General features: G+C 47.3%; 2 long non-coding RNA genes across 2 annotated transcripts in view; one reads left to right on the top strand and one right to left on the bottom strand.

Annotated features, from left to right (window-relative positions):
• The window catches only part of LOC309533325, a 428448-nt gene that overhangs the window by 284927 nt on the left and 124204 nt on the right, over nt 1-19317 (bottom strand). The gene's annotated exons all lie outside the window — the stretch shown is intronic.
• Nucleotides 1644-8179, top strand: LOC309533350. The gene is made up of 4 exons (XR_014220155.1): nt 1644-2454; nt 3664-4218; nt 4989-5117; nt 7684-8179. It is a non-coding gene; the product is annotated as an uncharacterized lncRNA (long non-coding RNA).

Genomic DNA, 19317 nt, shown 5'->3' with positions numbered 1-19317 from the left:
GGCGCTGGACCTCAGTGTCTGGGCAGAACGATGGGGGTGGAGATGCTCCTTCAGTTCTACTGGGCTGAGACCATTTAGGGCTTTAAAGGACAGCACCAACACTTTGAATTGTGCTCGGAAACGTACTGGGAGCCAATGTAGATCTTTCAGGACCGGTGTTATGTGGTCTCGGCGGCTGCTCCCAGTCACCAGTCTAGCTGCCGCATTCTGGATTAGTTGTAGTTTCCAAGTCACCTTCAAAGGTAGCTCCACATAGAGCGCATTGCAGTAGTCCAAGCAGGAGATAACCAGAGCATGCACCACTCTGGCGAGACAGTCCGTGGGCAGGGAGGGTCTCATCCTGTGTACTAGATGGAGCTGGTAGACAGCTGCCCTGGACACAGAATTGACCTGCGCCTCCATAGACAGCTGCGAGTCCAAACATTGTCTGTAGGCGATGAAAGGTCTTCCTCCCTTGTTTAAGATCCATTTTTAACCTGCACCCTCCTGAATTGGTGTTGCAGGAGCACCATCTTGTGGAAAAGAAGAAGAAAACCCTTCTTATTTGAAATACAAATAAGTTTTGGGTTGACTGAGCAGCTGAGGCGCTCAGGAGACCAACACATGCTCCATCCTGGCTTTGAATGTTCTTGAGATGTCTGTTCTTCTGGTGTTCTAGAAAACCCCAGTCTGTTGCATTCAGATTCCATCAAATGAGAGAAACCTTTCCCTCTATGGAAAGCAATTGTCCGTCCTGGTGTCGAATTAGCACTGGAACAGATAAAAGTTCCGATCTTACTTGCAACAAAGCTGGATCTAGAGGACTGTGCAGCGCTTCTGGGGTGCTGCAAGGGATGCTGCAACTATGGCTTTCAATGGAAGTCGAGAGCTGGGGGGGCGCTGAAATTCGGGGTGCCAAGGTCTGCTCCTGCCTGGAGGATTGGTGTTATTTCCTTCCATACTTCACTTTTTGGCACAAGGGAATTCAAGGCAGCTAGCAAAATAACAAAATATACTAATAGATAGATAGGGTAGATAGAAATGGTAAATAGATATGGCAGATAAATATACAGTGGTACCTCGGGTTAAGTACTTAATTCGTTCTGGAGGTCCGTTCTTAACCTGAAAATGTTCTTAACCTGAAGCACCACTTTAGCTAATGGGGCCTCCCGATGCTGCCACGCAGCCGGAGCACGATTTCTGTTCTCATCCTGAAGCAAAGTTCTTAACCCGAGGTACTATTTCTGGGTTAGCGGAGTCTGTAACCTGAAGCGTATGTAACCCGAGGTACCATTGTACAGAAATATAGTTATCAACAGTATCATGCTTATGAAATACAACAGCACTTGAAACAAATAATAAAGCAATTTTTTAAAAAACCTCATTTTTCAACCACAATACAGCTGGTAGAAGCCATTTTTTTTATTGTTGTTGGCCGCTCTGAGCCCAGCTTCGGCTGGGGAGGGCGGGATATAAATAAAAATTATTGTTGTTGTTGTTGTTGTTGTTGTTGTTGTTGTTGTTATTAAAAAACCACCAAACCACTAAAAGCCATTAAAAGCTAATTAAAAACGGTTCCTCCCCACCCCCTTTGGTTTTTTCTCCTCTTTCCATTTTTTGGGATTCGGATGCCTGGCTTCACACACTTTTTATGGACTCCCGTTCATGAAACACTTTTTCAAGAAGTTAATTCAGCCATGCAGTTCCTGCCACCTGCCAGTAGGAGGCAAAGTGTAGAAGGGCGACATCAGCATTGAGTTTTGGTCTGTGATGTCATAAGGGTGGAAGAGGAGCCTTGGAGCAGGATGAGGCCAAAGGGGCTTGTCTCCAGCCCAGGGTCTTTTTCTCCGCAAGTGGAGCCTCCAAGACGGGCCCAAGCCCAGCAGCAAATTTCCCCACTTGCAACCCTCAGCAACTGCCATTCAGGGCATCGTAGGCATGGAATCACAGAATTATAGAAGAGTTGGAAGGGAACCCCAAAGGTCCTCTAGTCCAACCCCCTGCAGTGTAGGAATCAGAGTGTCTCTCATACTGCCTTAACTCTGACACTTAATGGATCAGGGGCAAGCAAAAGTCACCACTGAGGACCACAAATATGTGGGATGTGAAATACAAAAGCAGTCAAGTACAACATTCCTAGAGTGAACATGTTTACACCTGGGGAGGAATGTTTGTCCAGCCAGCAGGTAAACTTCTTGTTTCCTTCTGGGCTGGGACAGACTTCCTCTGCATGTGACTAGAGGTGGGCGTGGCCTCACCTGTGCAGGTAACGACAAAAGCACAGGGCAGGGCAGCCATCTCTCTCTCTTTGACTACATGCATTGAAGAAGCAACATCTGCTTAGCCAAACATGCTCTCTTGGCCTCCAGCCAGGAGAGGACAAAGGGACTGTCTCCTTATGAGATAGCCTAGAAAATTAACATACACCTGGAAACTAAGTCTGCCTTCTGGAATCCGATTGTGAACAGAATGTGAGTGAGTAAACTCTTTTCATACTTTTATAGAAGACTGTGTCGTGTCTTATCCTTTATGAGGGAATAAGGGGAAAATACCAGAGCAGTTTTTATAGGGGCTTTAGTGAGCCTGAGCAAACGCATCTGCTGCAAGTTTAAAAAGGGGAATGCTACTCTGCTAAATTGTGAACTTGTTTACCCAAGTTGGAAAGACTATAATCAAACAATATATCCTCTTCTGCATCCCTGAACATTCCCACAAAAAGGACAAGTCACACAGCTCTCTCTCTCTCTTGACTTCCTTCTTCATTGGACCAGCTTTTAGCTAGGGACTGCTATGCCAGCTTTCAGCTAACAGAAGCACTGGGATTATACCTCCATATGGGGTAGATCCACATGTACATATTTGTAACTAAGTCTGCCTTCAGGAATCCCTTCCCATTCTTGGGGTGCTGTACCCAGTGAGGGTTAGACTCCAACAGAGTCAGTCAAGTCTCTTTGTAAGGCAAGGACCTTAACTGGCCACTTGGGTGTTCTCATCAGCATCCCAGATGAATGAGCCAGGCTGCAAGAGCTACAACTAAGAAGTGGGGCCTCCTGGCTAAGTGGTCAATAGCCAGGAGTGCGAGCTAAGCTAGAAGCTGGAGACCTCCTTGCTCTGTGCTGGATCCCAAGCTGTTGCTAACGGAGAAGCGAGATCTGCTGGGGTGTTTATGTTGTGGGCACCTCCATCCTATGCTCAAGCTGTACATAGGTGCAAATAAAACCATCTATCCTAAAGACACCACAGTGTCTGCTGACCTCCAATCCAACAAAAGCAAACTAGGTAACCCTCATGAATCTCTCAGCCCTCTGAGATCGGGGTGGCTTGTAACAATGGACTCAGCTGCACAGCTGCAAATAAAACGCTTTAAATGTGTTGTTAAGTGCAGTATACAAATGTGACACTAGGTGGCAAAAGTGAGCTATGCAAAATTCAATGTGTTTTTCAAAATGTTTTTAAAAAGAGCATTTGCACAGCGTTTTTTAAAAGTGTGTAGATTCCACCAATTTATACCTTCAGTTGGAAAATAAAATAAAGGAAGTTTGTTTTTCAGTCTGTCATCTCCTATTCCATCCTGCTTTTCTTAATTTTCTATGACACCTTTAAATAATTCACATTATTCTATATTGTTGTTAGACATTGCTTAATTGATAACACCTTTGCATATATATATTTCCTAATAATCAGTTTAAAGGCTACTTCCTGATGAATAGATTGGACACCATCCACGCTCGGGGGGCAATCTGTTCTCTGTGTCCCTTGGCCCCCACAGACATTGGGGGTGCTTCAGATCTTGCAGAATTACCTTCCAGTTTTGGACCAGTCTTCAAGGTAAGAGATAAAACATACAGGCAAGGACTCAGACATCTCCCTGTTCCCCTGGCAACACGAAAACAACACAGACAACAGAGCTGAACTGTGTTAACATTCTTGAGGATGAGCAGACAGATACGACTGAAGTTGAAACAGAGGGGCTCTCCAGAAATGGCCCCGTAAATCTCTCCCCCCCCCCCCGCATGTAGGCATGATTGCCAGGAAGCCAGATGTGCTCCAGGGGCAAGGAAAGTCTGACCAGTCTAGCCTTCCCCAATATTTTGGACTGCAAATCCCATCAGTTGGCTGGGGCTGGTGGAAGTTGTAACTGACACCTGGAAGGGGCAGGTTGGGGGTTCCTGGGCCAATCCTGCAAAACCTGCTGGAGCCAAGTCAGGAAGCTCATCAATGATGTTGTTATCATAATAGGTAAAGGTAAAGGGACCCCTGACCATTATTAGGTCCAGTCGTGGCTGACTCTGGGGTTGCGGCGCTCATCTCGCTTTATTAGCCAAGGGAGCCGGCATACAGCTTCCAGGTCATGTGGCCAGCATGACTAAGTCGCTTCTGGCGAACCAGAGCAGCGCACGGAAACACCGTTTACCTTCCCACCGGAGTGGTACCTATTTATCTACTTGCACTTGATGTGCTTTCGAACTTCTAGGTTGGCAGGAGCAGGGACCGAGCAACAGGAGCTCACCCCATTGCAGGGATTCGAACCACTGACCTTCTGATCAGCAAGTCCTAGGCTCTGTGGTTTAACCCACAGCGCCACCTGCGTCCCTTGTTATCATAATGCCACTGTGAAAATCTATGGTGCAGCTGCATCTGGAATGCTTGCCGCCTCACCTCAACAAGGTTACAGTATTGCAGAATTGGAAAAGGTTCGGAAAAGGGCCACCAAAATGATCGAGGGGATGGAGCGAATCCCCATGAGGAATGGCGGAAACATTTGGGACTTTTTTAGTTCAGAGGGAACACGATAGAAGCTCATATAATTGTGCATTGCAAGGAGAGAAATGTTTTCCTCCCTCTCTCCTAACACTAGAGCCTGTATACTGGAAGGAATTTTTTTATTTTGACAATGGCAGACCAACACGGCTACCTATCTGTAACTAGAGCCTGTGGACATCCGAAGAAGCTGAGGGTTGGACGATACAGGGCAGATAAGAGAAAATAGTTGTTCTGTCATTTTGCAGAATTGGACAAAATGACAGGAACGATTCGAAACCTGCGGGACCAGAGATTTAAAGAAGATTGGAAGAAGTATATGAATTATTTGAAGAGCAACTGTAATCAACAAATTCCGCTAGTAGGACCACAAGAAGGTGTGTAAGGAGAAATATACAAAGTGTTACAAAGTAGAAAAAGATAGAGATATTGGTGATGAGTTTGAAATGTAGTAGGGAAGATAAGAAATGCATACTAAGAGATTAGATTGGAAAATTTTCAGGCAGGACTGATGGAAGTCAAAAAAATCGAATAAGATGTAAAAGTATGTTTAATTACTGTTGAAAATGATAAGTTACAAAAAAACTAATACAAAATTATTATTATATATATATATATATATATATATATATATATATATATATATATGCAGGTTTTGGTGTCTTCGGGTGTCTTCCCGTGTAAGAGTCGGGGTGTCTGTGCGACGTTTCAACGAGGTCTCACTCGTCATCTTCAGGCTGGTGCTTTCGGCTTCTTGTTACTGTTCCAGTAACAAGAAGCCGAAAGCACCAGCCTGAAGATGACGAGTGAGACCTCGTCGAAACGTCGTACAGACACCCCGACTCTTACACGGGAAGACACCCGAAGACACCAAAACCTGCATTCCTGTACCCGTGAAAATCTACGAAAGCAAATATATATATATATATATATACACACACACACACACACACACACACACACACACACATATATATATATACATATAATAGTTGTTCAAACAGTTAAATGGTGGGACTCAGCCCCACATGAGGCACTGACCCCCACCACCACCACCACTACCCTGGATGGATTTGAAAGGGAATCAGCCAAATCCATGGAAGAGAGAGCAATTGCTGGCCAGAGGCGGAGCTAGCTGCTCTGGCACCCAGAGCGGTGCACATGCTGTGCACCCGGGGGCAGGGCTAGTCACTTGTGGGGGTGCCACCTGTGGCAAGTGTCCTGGGGGCAGGGGGTGGCTCCCACGGTGAGCAGCAAGTGTCCCAGGGTGCTGCCCGCAGCGAGCAGTGAGCAGCCCAGGGGAGCAGCACAGCAATGCCACCACCCCCTCAGGGATGGCACCCGGGGCAGACCAGCTCCACCGCACCCCCTTCCTCCGCCGCTGTTGCCGGTTGCTAGGGATGCCTCTGCTTGGCCTCCACGGTCAGAGGCAACAGTGGCTCTGAATGCCAGTTTCTGGAGACCCAGGAGAAGAGAGGGCCCTTGGGCTTGAATCTTGCTTGAGGGTTTCCCATAATATACCAATAAAAAAGCACACCAAGAACTCTGGCCAATATAAATCTCAGTAGTGGGAGTGGTCCCTACTCACAAATCAATAGTCAATTGTAACAAAAACTAATCCATTCAAAAGTATGTATTCTGACAAGGATTACAAACTCAAATAGAGATTATAAACTCTAACAGAGATTACAAACTCAAACACATAAGGATATGTATAACACGATAATTTGTTACAGAATTAAAGTCTAAGACCTTCATATTGAATCTGACTACGAACTAACATGAACTTATCTCTACTCAAAATAAAAAAAATTCCTTCCAGTAGCACCTTAAAGACCAACTAAGTTAGTTCTTGGTATGAGCTTTCGTGTGCATGCACACTTCTTCAGATACACTGAAACAGAAGTTGCCAGATCCTTCTATATAGTGAGAAGGTGGGGAGGGGTATTACTCAGAAGGGTGGTGGGAATGGGAGATTGGCAGATAGCTGAGATGAGCCTGTTGACGACTCTTAACGACTGCAATAGGTCTTACAGGAAAAGGCAAGGGGTGAGAAGGTGAAAAATGGCTTAGTCATGTATAATGAGATTATCTGTAACTTATCTCTACTCGTAAACTCTTATCTTATCTGTAATCTGCGTTTGAGTTTAAAATCTCTTTTTGAGTTTGTAAACCCTGTCAGAATACATACTTTTGAATGGATTAGCTTTTGTTACAATTGACTATTGATTTGCTGAAATTTATATTGGCCAGAGTTCTTGGCTTTTTTCTTGGTTTCCCATAATAGGCAGCTATTCAGCCACTGTGTGAATAGGATGCTGGACTAATTGGGCAACTGGACTAATCCAGCAATATTCCTCTTATGCCCCTTTGCTTCCCTCTTTGTTGCTGACTCCCACCACACAAGTCGGGCTCCAAAAGGCGCCCTGCCATATTTCATGAGGAAAGAGCAGAGGGCGCCTTTTGGACGGTGCTCAGAAGCACCTGTCTGGCTTCTTGTGATGCCAGCAGGACTTGACATCTTTCCACAGGGCCTGCAGGACAGAGCTGTTCCGCCTGGCGTTTGGTTTGGACGCAGTCTGACCCTTACGTTTTCCCTTCCCTTATGGTTTTGATCTATGGGTTACTTTTGAAATGAGGCTGCATTTTAAATTGCATTTTAACCTGTATTTTAAATTGTCGTGTCCCCCCCCTTATGATTTTACTGTAATTTTACTGGTGTTAGCCGCCCTGAGCCTGGCTCTGGCCTGGGAGGGAGGGGTATAAAAATTATTATTATTATTATTACTATTATTATTATTATTATTATTATTAGCTTTTTTGCCACTCTCCAGGAACTCCGCCAGCACGTGATGCGAGGTTTTCTTGGTGATACGAATATCACCGCTTCTCCATGAGGTTAATTTAATTTCCTTTCTCGTCCTTTGCCTTTCCTCAGCGCAGATTTCCCCCTGAAAGCTGAGATGCCAAGACTGGAAGTCTCGCTTCCTTCCTACCCATCCTGCAGGCGCACACCTGAAGTTCTCATTATGCCGAAACCAAAAGCAAGTTGAGGCTCACAGCCGGTGTGGATGCAGGGACTGCCAAATCGCTCGCAGCCTTCTTAGTAACACACTTGTGGTTATTTAGCATTATTTAATTCACCGTATTCACATGCTGTTTCCTTCAAGGAACTCAAAGTGGCGTCCGTGGCTAAAATGATTGAATATTTACATCTTGCAAAACTAACAGGGAAAAGAACAGGAAACACTGTTCAAAAAGTTAATAAAGAATGGTTGATCTTTGACGAATATCTTAAAAACTATATGGACAACGCAAGTCTAGCAGATTCAGACTAAGTCTTGTAAACAGAGGGAGGATACGGCAAAATATGTATAGACAAACAAAAGGAATGTGGAAGAACATGTGTATGGAGTTAAGATTGATAACATAAGAAGAAGAAGAAGAAGAAGAAGAAGAAGAAGAAGAAGAAGAAGAGGAGGAGGAGGAGGAGGAGGAGGAGGAGTTTGGATTTGATATCCCGCCTTTCACTCCCCTTCAGGAGTCTCAAAGCGGCTAACATTCTCCTTTCCCTTCCTCCCCCACAACAAACACTCTGTGAGGTGAGTGGGGCTGAGAGACTTCAGAGAAGTGGGACTGGCCCAAGGTCACCCAGCAGCTGCAGGTGGAGGAGTGGAGACGCGAACCCGGTTCCCCAGATTACGAGTCCACCGCTCTGAACCACTACACCACATAGCTTTGAGAGGAAAGTCAGATGTGTGTGATGTGATGTCCAATGTAAGGTAAAAGGGCAAGTATTGTATGAAATGTATGTACTGTGTATTGTGTAATATTTATTGAGTTTTATGTCATTAATGTGTGATAATAATAAAGATTATGTTTACAAAAATAACAAAGTGGCCTCCACGGTTCTTCCCCCCTCCTCCTCGAATTACCGTAATCCCCACAACAACCACCCTGCGAGGTATGCTAGGCTGAGAGGCCCCCAAGTTCGCTCAGGGAGCTTCATGGTCAAACCCCAGTCTTCCATGTTCTGGCAAACATTGCTCCCTCAACCTGGGGCGGGGCCCCACAGCCTTTTATCTCTGACGGGGTAACGGCCGGTTCTGACCCCCCGGCGACTCACCTCCCTGTTTTGCCCGAAGGCGAGCACTCCTCCTGCGAGTCCTCAGGTCTCTCCTTCTCTCAGACCTCAGTCTCTGCAGCTCGGGAGACGTCGGTGGGTTACTAGACCCAGAGGCTGCCTCAGCCTCCCCTGACCCAACCGGTAGTGGAGCAGCTGTAAGCGATGGCCCAGCTGGAGGCAAGGAGGTCATCCCTGCATCTGGAGCCAGGGCAGGATCAGGCCCCTGACTCTGCCCAGCTGGTGCTTGTTGCAGGGGAACCTGTGCAGACTGGGACTCTCCAGGATCAGGCCCCAGACTTGGTTCAGATGATGCCTGAGGCAAAGGATCCGGTGCAGACTGAGACTCCCCTGGTTCTGAGTCCGAACCCAAGTCCCAGGCCATTACACCGGTGCAGTGCGGCGCGGGGACCGACTTCTGGGTTGATGGCACCCATGCGCATGCGCATGGGCACTCCTCCAACCCGGATGTGCACTGGAAATAGTGCGTGCACACGTGTGCGGGACGGAGAAGCGCCTGTGCGCATGTTCACACACTATTTCCAGCTCACTTCTGGGTCGGTGGAGCACCGGAAATAGCGTGTGCACATGCGCACCGGTGCTCCTCCGACCCGGAAGAGCGCGCATGGACGCTTCAGCCCATCCTCCGATTAAAGTTACCGATCTCTGCTCTAACCCCTTGACCACACTGTCTCTCGATAAGAGTCCTGCAGCTGATTGAGGCCAAAAGTCCAGGGTTGCCCAATGTCCTTCTCTCACTATGGCCAACCAGATGCTCCCAAGGGAAACCCACAAGCAGGATTCGAACACAAGACACCCTCACCCCCTGCAACCCCCAGCAAGTGATACCCAAAAGCATTTGTGCCTCTGACAGCAGAGGTGGAGCAGGGGCATCCTGGCTGGCAGCCATCGCTAATCCTCTCCTCCTTGAATATGTCTTGTCCTCTTCTGAAGCTGTCCAAGTTGGCAGTGAGTTCCTTAGACTGGCTGTGCACTGTGGAGACCCAAACAAGACTCCCCAAATGCACTGCCAAAAGAAAACCGGATATTTACAGGGAAAGTGTAATATTATAAACGAACCCACGTACTCGCCAACTGCATACATCCTGCAGCTCACTTGTTTTTGGATCTGTTGATGATGTTTCTTTGGTTTGGATATCTGTAACGGAATGATGTGGGAAAAAACGAAAACTTAATTTTGAAAACCCTAACCACAATGCACTGTGTGGCAAAGTACAACATTTCTGTTTTAATTTTATTGGGATTTAATTACTCTTTTAACAAATTTTACAAGAGCCTGCTGGACTTGTAACACCTTGTTTTTATAAGTGCATATGACAAGCTAAACTGTTTTTAATATTGTGTTTTAATGTTGTAACCCGAACCGGGACCTTGGGGTGAAGGTCGGGTAATAAATCTAGGATGCCCGCAGGCAGAATTTGAAGGTGATGGCCCTCTCCTCCAGCTGTTGCAAACAACTGGTCGCCCTCAAAGTCCTCTTGCCCCCAGAAGCAGGCTCCGTCTCGAAGGAGAATTGCTCCCTGCGCTTCTTCCCGATCTGCGAGCGGCAGGCCCCAGCCTCGCGTTCTTCTGACCGAGGTAAAATACACAGAGGTCTCAAACAAAAGGAACACCGCAAAAGATAAACAGCGGCTAAGTAGCAATCTTGGCCTCTGCGGCGCAGCCCTGGGTTATGTAATGGAGACTCCGCGGTGCCAAAACCAAAATGCACAGGGAGGAAAACTCTGCCCGAGGGACAAGTGGGAAAGTGCAAGATGGGCCCGGGCACCGATTCAGCGGCGCGTGCTCTTCTGGATGGAGCCAACCGGGCGGAGGTGGTGGTGGAGGGGCCCTTGCCCAGGCAAGCGGAGCAGAAATGTGCACCGGTGATGCACACATGCACCTCTTTCAATGAAGCAGCAACTCTCTCAGTGCATAGGATGGAAGCATGCCTTGTTGCACCCCAATTCCCACAGCAGCGCGAGATTCCAGGGGTTTCAGGGGGTTACACAGGGGTCACGTTTCCTTCTGGAAATGAGGCTCAGTGGAGACTGTGGTGTCTTTAGGATACATGGCTGTTTATGTGGGAATGTTGTGGATACAGTGGTGCCCCGCAAGACAATTGCCTCGCAAGACGGAAAACTCGCTAGACGAAAGAGTTTTCCGTTTTGGAGGTGCTTCGCAAAACGAATCTCCTATGGGCTTGCTTCGCAAGACGAAAATGTCTTGCGAGTTCCTGCGGGTTTTTTCCCTTCCCCCCCCCTTTTTCTAAGCCGCTAAGCCGCTTATCAACTGATCCGATAAGGCGCTAATAGCGCTAATCCGCTAATCCGTCAATAGGCTTGCTTTGCAAGATGAAAAAACCGCTAGACAAAGAGAATCACAGAACAGATTCTTTTCATCTTGCGAGGCACCACTGTAGTAGGAGAGGATATATTGGTTAAATATTACCCTTCCTTACTCATGCTAGTCAGTCAAGTAGCAGAGCACATTCCCCTATATAACACAGGAAGCTAGTTTGCAGATTCTTTTGAATCTCTTTAGACAAGCAATCCAGTCTGGCCTGCCCAGGTTGGATTATTCCTGGTAAGTTCCCTTTCAATCCCTCTCAAATGAATAAAGACACAACAGTCTTTCCTTAAAAGTTACAAGAAGTTTACTTACATTCAGTGGCGCTGCAAGGGGCGGGGGGGGCAGTACGCCACGGGTGCTGTGTCGGGGGGGTGACAAGAAAGCACCCCGTGGGGTGCTCGCCCAGCCACCCCCAGACACAGCGGCACGAGCAGCCATCGCGCCTCCACAGCGCATGTGGAGGATCTTCCGTTCGCAGGTGCAGCCACGAGCAGCGGATCCCACCATCATCGGTATGGCACTTGAGCAGCACTGGTGGCAAACCGCTATGTACAATGCATGTGCAGTGTCACACACATGTGCTGTATGTAGTGCCGCCGCACATGCACTGTATATAGCAGTTTGCAGCCAGTGTCGCTCAAGCACCATACAGGACTTGAGCAGCACAGGTGGTAAACCGCTATGTACAGCTCATGTGCAGCATCGCTATGTACTGCACATGTGTCGTACGTAGCAATGCCACACATGCACAGCTGGCGGTTTGCCCTGCCCAGGGTGTCGGTTGGCCTTCGTTCTCCCCTGCTTACATTCAGTTCACAGCATGATCCCTGAAGGCAGGCGTTAACTTATAGTTACAATTACAGAGAAAGGTGTGGATTTACTCAGGGGCATTTAAATGAAGTTGAATGTTGGAAGACTCAGGACAGACAAAAAGAAGGAATTCTCCATGCAGTGAAACTATGGAACTCCCTGCCACAGGAGGCAGGGATAACCATCAACTTGGATGGCTTTGAACGAAGGTAAGACAAATTCATGGAAGAGAGTGTCAAGGGAAGTCATAGCACCACTCTAGTCTGCCTTGGTCAGACCCCACATGGAGTCCTGTGTCCAGTTCTGGGCTCCTCAGCTTCTGAAGGACACTGGAAGATGCTCACGGGAGGGCAACCGAGATGACAAAAGGGTTGGAAATGAAACCTTATGAGGAACGGTTGAAGGAGTTTGGTCTGTTTAGCCTGGAGAAGAAAAGAGAAAACTGAGAAGTTATATGATATGTGAAGGGCTGTGACATGGAAGACGCAAAAGCTGAGGTTGCTGAACAGACTCTTGGCCTGGGGAGTTGCTGTTGGTTTTTTGTATCATCGTTTTAGATCCTGTTATGATTTATGTGGAAATTTTTCAGTTTGGTTATATATCTGCAGATGGTGACAGCAGCCACGAAATTAAAAGACGCCTGCTTCTTGGGAGAAAAGCAATGACAAACCTAGACAGCACCTTAAAAAGCAGAGACATCACCTTGCCAACAAAGGTCCGTATAGTTAAAGCTCTGGTTTTCCCAGTAGTGATGTATGGAAGTGAGAGCTGGACCATAAAGAAGGCTGATCGCTGAAGAATGGATGCTTTTGAATTCTGGTGCTGGAGGAGACTCTTGAGAGTCCCATGGACTGCCAGAAGATCAAACCTATCCATTCTGAAGGAAATCCGCCCTGAGTGCTCACTGGAAGGACAGATCGTGAAGCTGAGGCTCCAATACTTTGGCCACCTCCTGAGAAGAGAAGACTCCCTGGAAAAGACCCTGATGTTGGGAAAGATGGAGGGCACAAGGAGAAGACAGAGGACGAGATGGTGGGACAGTGTTCTCGAAGCTACCAGCATGAGTCTGACCAAACTGCGGGAGGCAGTGGAAGACAGGAGTGCCTGGCGTGCTCTGGTCCAGGGGGTCACGAAGAGGCGGACATGACTAAATGACTAAACAACAACAACAAAATATATTTTTTAATGTTTTGCTTACTGTTTGTGACTACTTTTGTTGTAATTGTGTGGGTTTCCCGCCCATGTTATGAGCCACCTTGAGCATGGTCTGAACTGTGGAAAGGCGGCGTACAAATAAAATCCTGTCTGATGTCTGTACAAGATGGAGCCAGATTGTTTTCCACTGCTTCAGAAGGGAGGATCTGAACCAATGCATTCAAATAGAAAGGAAGGAGATTCCAACTAAGTGTCAGGAATAACGTTCTGGTGGCAAGAGCTGTTCAACAGCGGAACGAACTCCCTTCAAAAGTGGTGGGCTCTCCCTCCTTGGAGGTTTCTAAGCAGAGGTTGTTGGGATGCTGCTAAGGAATCGGGGGCAATTGGCAAGCCCCCAGCTGTCTCCAGCCCACCAGCCAATGTGCCGGTTGAACTCCAGTCCTTGGTGCAGCAAGAATCTGCGACCCAGAGCTTCAGAAGCTGTGCACGCAACTCAGCAGAGTAAACGCACAACAGAAGTGGCAGGGAGAGGCTGTGTAAAGCATATTTAAAGGTAAAGGGACCCCTGACCATTAGGTCCAGTCGTGCCCGACTCTGGGGTTGCGGCGCTCATCTCGCTTTACTGGCCGAGGGAGCCGGGGTGCAGTTTCCGGGTCATGTGGCCAGCAGGACTAAGCCGCTTCTGGCGAACCAGAGCAGCGCACGGAAACACTGTTTACCTTCCCGCCAGAGCGGTACCTATTTATCTACTCGCACTTGACGTGCTTTCGAACTGCTAGGTTGGCAGGAGCAGGGACCGAGCAACGGGAGCTCACTCCGTCGTAGGGATTTGAACCGCCAACCTTCTGATCGGCAAGTCCTAGGCTCTGTGGTTTAGCCCACAGCGCCACCCGCATCCCACAAAGCATATTTACAAGCAGTTTATTCAGCATACATCAGAACAAGAGGAAAAAACATGTATTCTCCCTTTCATGTCCAAGCAAGCAGCATAAGCAAAAGCTATACACAGAGACGGAAGTTCGCAGCAAGCTGTGCTGGAGTGTAAACGGACATGTGACATGTTAAGGTGGAGCGGAACATCAATATCCTAACAGAGGTGGCCATCTGCCATGTATTCTTCAGCTGCGACGCCTACATGTCAAGTGGTTGGACTAGATGAGCCTTAGGGGTCCCTTCCAACTCTTCCATGATTCTCTAACAGTTCACCTCCCCTCTCATTGGAATATGGGTGAACTGACCTTGCAGATGTTCATGCAATGGGGCCAGTTGTGTCAATGCTCCAAGGTTGAGCATGGCTTTTTTTTTTGAGTACTGTGCCTTTGCAGGGGTTGACACAATGCACTGTCCAGAGAGAGTCCAGAGAAAGGGAAAGGAGGGAAGTTACAACAAGAAGCAGTTCTGAACTTCACCCACCCAGCTGGCAAATCACAAAGAACCGAAATTATCTCTGGCCCTCCTCCATCCCTGATTCTCTGATGGTTCTGAGGCCCCACCGCAAAAGATAATCAGGGCTTTCTCTCCCTCTTTTTAATGAGCTATTTGAAGAAAACACTGCTATCATCTGGAGCTGGGAAGATGTGAAAGGGTCTCAGGGGAGCAATTCAGCTGAGGTGATTCTGCCGGGGCAATTGAAAAATAAAACTCTCCTCCTGCTCTGTGCCCAGAATGGCTGCCGTGGGGTCAGGTCAATTGTCTGGTTTGACACGGGAGGTGGGTTGGTCTGGGCCCCTGAGAGCCCTCAGTGGGTCACCAAGGGAAAGGAATTGGGGGCCTCTGCCACAGGGCCCAGCTTAGCTGCGATTCCTGCATTGCAGATGTCCCTTCCATATCTCCAGTTCTGTGATTAAGACAGCCTTTCATTCTGACTCTTCGTCTGGGGTTGTAGATCAAAACATCTGGATGGTGCCAGGTTGTTAGAGGCTGAAGTAAGGACTCTGAGTAACCCCTGGAGGAGGAGGAGGAGAAAACTCCAGAGTCACTGGCCTGCTCATAGAAAGAACATGCAAAAGTCGTCTTCCTGGCCCAGTATACGTGAAGAAGCATCTCCACCCCCATCATCCATCCCGTAAGCTGAGGTCCAGCTCCGAGGGGCTTCTGGCAGTTCCCTCCCTGCGAGAAGTGAAGTTACAGAGAACAAGGCAGAGGGCCTTCTCAGTGGTGGCACCTGCCCTGTAGAACACCCTCCCATCAGATGTCAAGGAGATAAGGCAGAGACATCACCTTGCCAACAAAGGTCCGTATAGTAAAAGCTATGGTTTTCCCAGTAGTGATGTAGGGAAGTGAGAGCTGGACCATAAAGAAGGCTGATCGCCAAAGAACGGATGCTTTTGAATTCTGGTGCTGGAGGAGACTCTGGAGAGTCCCATGGACTGCAAGAAGATCAAACCTATCCATTCTGAAGGAAATCAGCCCTGAGTGCTCACTGGAAGGACAGATCCTGAAGCTGAGGCTCCAAGACTTTGGCCACCTCATGAGAAGAGAAGACTCCCTGGAAAAGACCCTGATGTTGGGAAAGATGGAGGGCACAAGGAGAAGGGGACGACAGAGGACGAGATGGTGGGACAGTGTTCTTGAAGCTACGGACATGAGTTTGACCAAACTGGGGGAGGCAGTGGAAGACAGGAGGGCCTGGCGTGCTCTGGTCCAGGGGGTCATGAAGAGGCGGACACAACTAAACAACTAAACAACTACTACTACTACTACTACTACTACTACTATTCCTGGGTCATCTGAAAGGTTCTCTGTCTCTGGACAACATCTGGGGCAGATCCACCGTGCAGCTCCAGCAGCAGCAGAGCTGAAGCAGGCAGTTACTTTGCACACTTTCAGTTTTGCTTATTCTTTTCCTCTGTTGTTTCAAGGTCCTGTTGAGGTTTCCTGCCAGACCAAAATGATCTTTTCATTAAAAAGAATATATATATATACACATGGTTGGCTCCCATCGAAACCGCTCGTCCATCCAGCATCCATAAAACCCCTAATAACTATTATAAAGCTTATGTTCCTGGCGCTTCCCAAACCTATAAATATTGTATTGAAATAGGATCCTTGTCTTCTCCACACACACAAACCCCGACACAGATCCCCTGTACATTAGCTGCAGTGTGTGAGTGTGTGTGTGTATGTGTGAGAGAGAGAGAGAGAGAGAGAGAGAGAGAGAGAGAGAGAGAAATCTCTAACTGTACCTGAACACTATTTTATCTGCGATATTTTTGAGAAACTTCCTTTGCCTTATTTTAATTGTTAAAGAAAAGAAAGTTGACGGTCTGGATCCTTATTCACCCTTAAAAATGTTAGATGAGACCTGCAGGATCAATGGTCATTTAGTCCAGACGCCTGTGAAACATATTGTTATAAAAGCTCATCAATCAGCCAGAAACTTGACAAAGCAAATGTTTTTGTCTGCTCTCTCAAGCTATAAACAATTGCTCCGTGACAGATTTCTCTGCGGAGGGGGTTCCTTGGCTGTGTTGGGGTTATGGAAACACATTGCTGACATCATGCAAAGCTGCGCGAGTTTGGATTATTCCTGAATTTTGTTTAAAAATTTTGCAAAACACTTTTGGGTGGCCAGATCCTCTGGGGAAAAGTCCTGAGGAAGGGCCGTCTTCCACTGTAAGATGATCTGTATCCTCTTTTATTAAAACAAAAGCAGCATTTTAATCTTAGAAGATTTTGCATCAAAATTTCAATTTGATCGTCTCTTCAGAATTCCTATAACAGAAGCAACACATTGTAGGCCAGCAAGTGTCAAGTCAGGGTGAAGGCAATAGTTCAGTCATAGAATCATAGAATTGTAGGGTCTGAAAGGACCACAAGAGTCATCTAGTCCAACCCCGGAAATGCAAGAATCTCTTTTTTAAAAAAATATATTTATTAACTTTTCAAAGTTTATACAAAAAAGACAAAAAACAAAAATACAAAAAATTAAAAACACATATAATCTCACTCACTTGTTTTCTTTTAACTTATTTCTCGGACCTCCTCATACCTCCCCTTTTTGTATTCCAATTCACATTATTCCTTTAGCAAATCCTCTCCCTTAATTTTCACTTAATTTTACACCTTTCTTTCTTGCAATAATCTCAAATAGATCGTATAGGACAGATGGTGACTCAGAGCCTAGGAACTTTCAAACTGGGTTTCCAATGTGAAGATCTGTCCAACAACAGGGGAGATCCCAGTGCATGAAGAATGTGTATGTTTATTCAAAGAGGAATATTATAAAGTCTCTTCATTTCAGGCAATTAATCTCTTCTTTAGGGAAAATATGGAATTAACTGGGCTGTTAGTTACTCCAGCCTTACAAGCAACTCTCCATCCCGTGCAATATTATTTATTCACTGAGAAGACAATTGGCCCCTGCATTTGCATACGAATGGATTAAAATACACTCATATGAGCAACAGCGGCGATTCCACCAGCCACAGACACGTGGGCAACGAGAAACACAGTACCCACAAGGCCCCAGAAGACGAGGTGTGGTTTTCCTCTCTGCCCTGCGGGCACCGCTTCTCTGAGAGGCACATTTGCCACCGTCCCAAACCACTCTGGCCTCCTCTGGACATGACGCAATCCTAAAGGCGCCCTAGAAATGAGTCATGCGAAAAAGGGTTCCCCGGCTCCATTCTGAGAGGTGCGAAGTTTCTTTTCCTTCCTCCAGGGCTCCCTTGGACAAATTAAAGCGCTGTGCCAAACTGGATTGTTTACCACTTGGGCCTATAAAAGGGCAGAGAGAGAAAGCACACGCACGGGGCTTCCAGGCCTCATTTCCTAGAATATGTCACCCACGGTTTAAAATAAACATTCAGTGGGTACGAGGTGCCAAGCGTCCCTCCCGCCTCCCTTCCATGCGCACGCACACAACTTCGCTCCTGGAGTCATGGCAGCCTAACAAACAGCTGCTCCAACTTGGGGAGGGGGTATAAGCAAGGCTGTCTCCAAAAAGATAAAACAGGAAGAAGACATAGAAGCCTAAACCAAGTCCAAGCCCTGTAAAGGTAAAGGTAAAGGGACCCCTGACCATTAGGTCCAGTCATGGACAACTCTGGGGTTGCGGCGCTCATCTCGCTTTACTGGCCGAGGGAGCCGGCGTACAGCTTCCGGGTCATGTGGCCAGCAGGACTAAGCCGCTTCTGGCGAACCAGAGCAGCGCACGGAAATGTCGTTTACCTTCCTGCTGGAGCGGTACCTGTTTATCTACTTGCACTTTGATGTGCTTTCGAACTGCTAGGTGGGCAGGAGCAGGGACCGAGCAACGGGAGCTCACTCCGTCGCGTGGATTCGAACCGCCGACCTTCTGATCGGCAAGCCCAAGGCTCTGTGGTTTAACCCACAGCGCCACCCACGTCCCATATTCTGCAGTCAGCGCCAAAAGTCCCAATTCCTTTTGAAATCCAGTGGGTGGGGAGCATGGAGGTGGTCTTCCAGGAGATATCTGACGTGGGCCATCTTTACCTGGGGGTGCAAGGGGTGCAGGGCACCCAGGCGCCGAATTATGGGGGGGTGCCAGCTGCCCACTGCTGAAGCTGCCTAAGCGCTTAACTATCTTCCTGTTATTAAATAATAAATAATTTTGATCAAGCTAGAAAAACAAAATACCGTATTTTTTGCACCATAACACTCACTTTTTTCCTCCTAGAAAGTAAGGGGAAATGTCTGTGCATGTTATGGAGGGAATGCCTATGGGTGGCATGCCTACGGATTGTCCTCCTCTAAAAACTACGTGCGTGTTATGGTCGGGTGCGTGTTATAGAGCGAAAAATGCGGTACATATATAACTATGTATTACCAAAATGTATACCTACTGTTTCACTAAAGGACTTTCGACTTTGTGCGCACATTTACCAAAGGCCCACCACGCCAGCGGCGATGCTTGTCATTCTCAACAGCGCTGTGCACGGGAAATTAACTCTTACATCAAAATATTATGTTTCATATTGTATTGAGCTGCTATGTGGCACGCAGTGAGTCAGCGGCACCTTTGACACGACTGATGTTTCTCCTAAGTAGGTGCCTAAACAATACTTATAATTTTGAGTGTGATGGTGTTGCATACTTAAGTATAAGTGTATTGTAAAGAAATGAGCAAACAAAAAAGTTTGTTTCTTTTCCCTCCCTTCTTTCATAAACAAGGC

This window comes from Podarcis vaucheri (genome assembly GCF_965113315.1).
Source record: "Podarcis vaucheri genome assembly, chromosome: 5".
NCBI classification, from domain to species: Eukaryota; Metazoa; Chordata; class Lepidosauria; order Squamata; family Lacertidae; genus Podarcis; species Podarcis vaucheri.
This window is presented reverse-complemented; position numbering and strand designations above follow the sequence as displayed.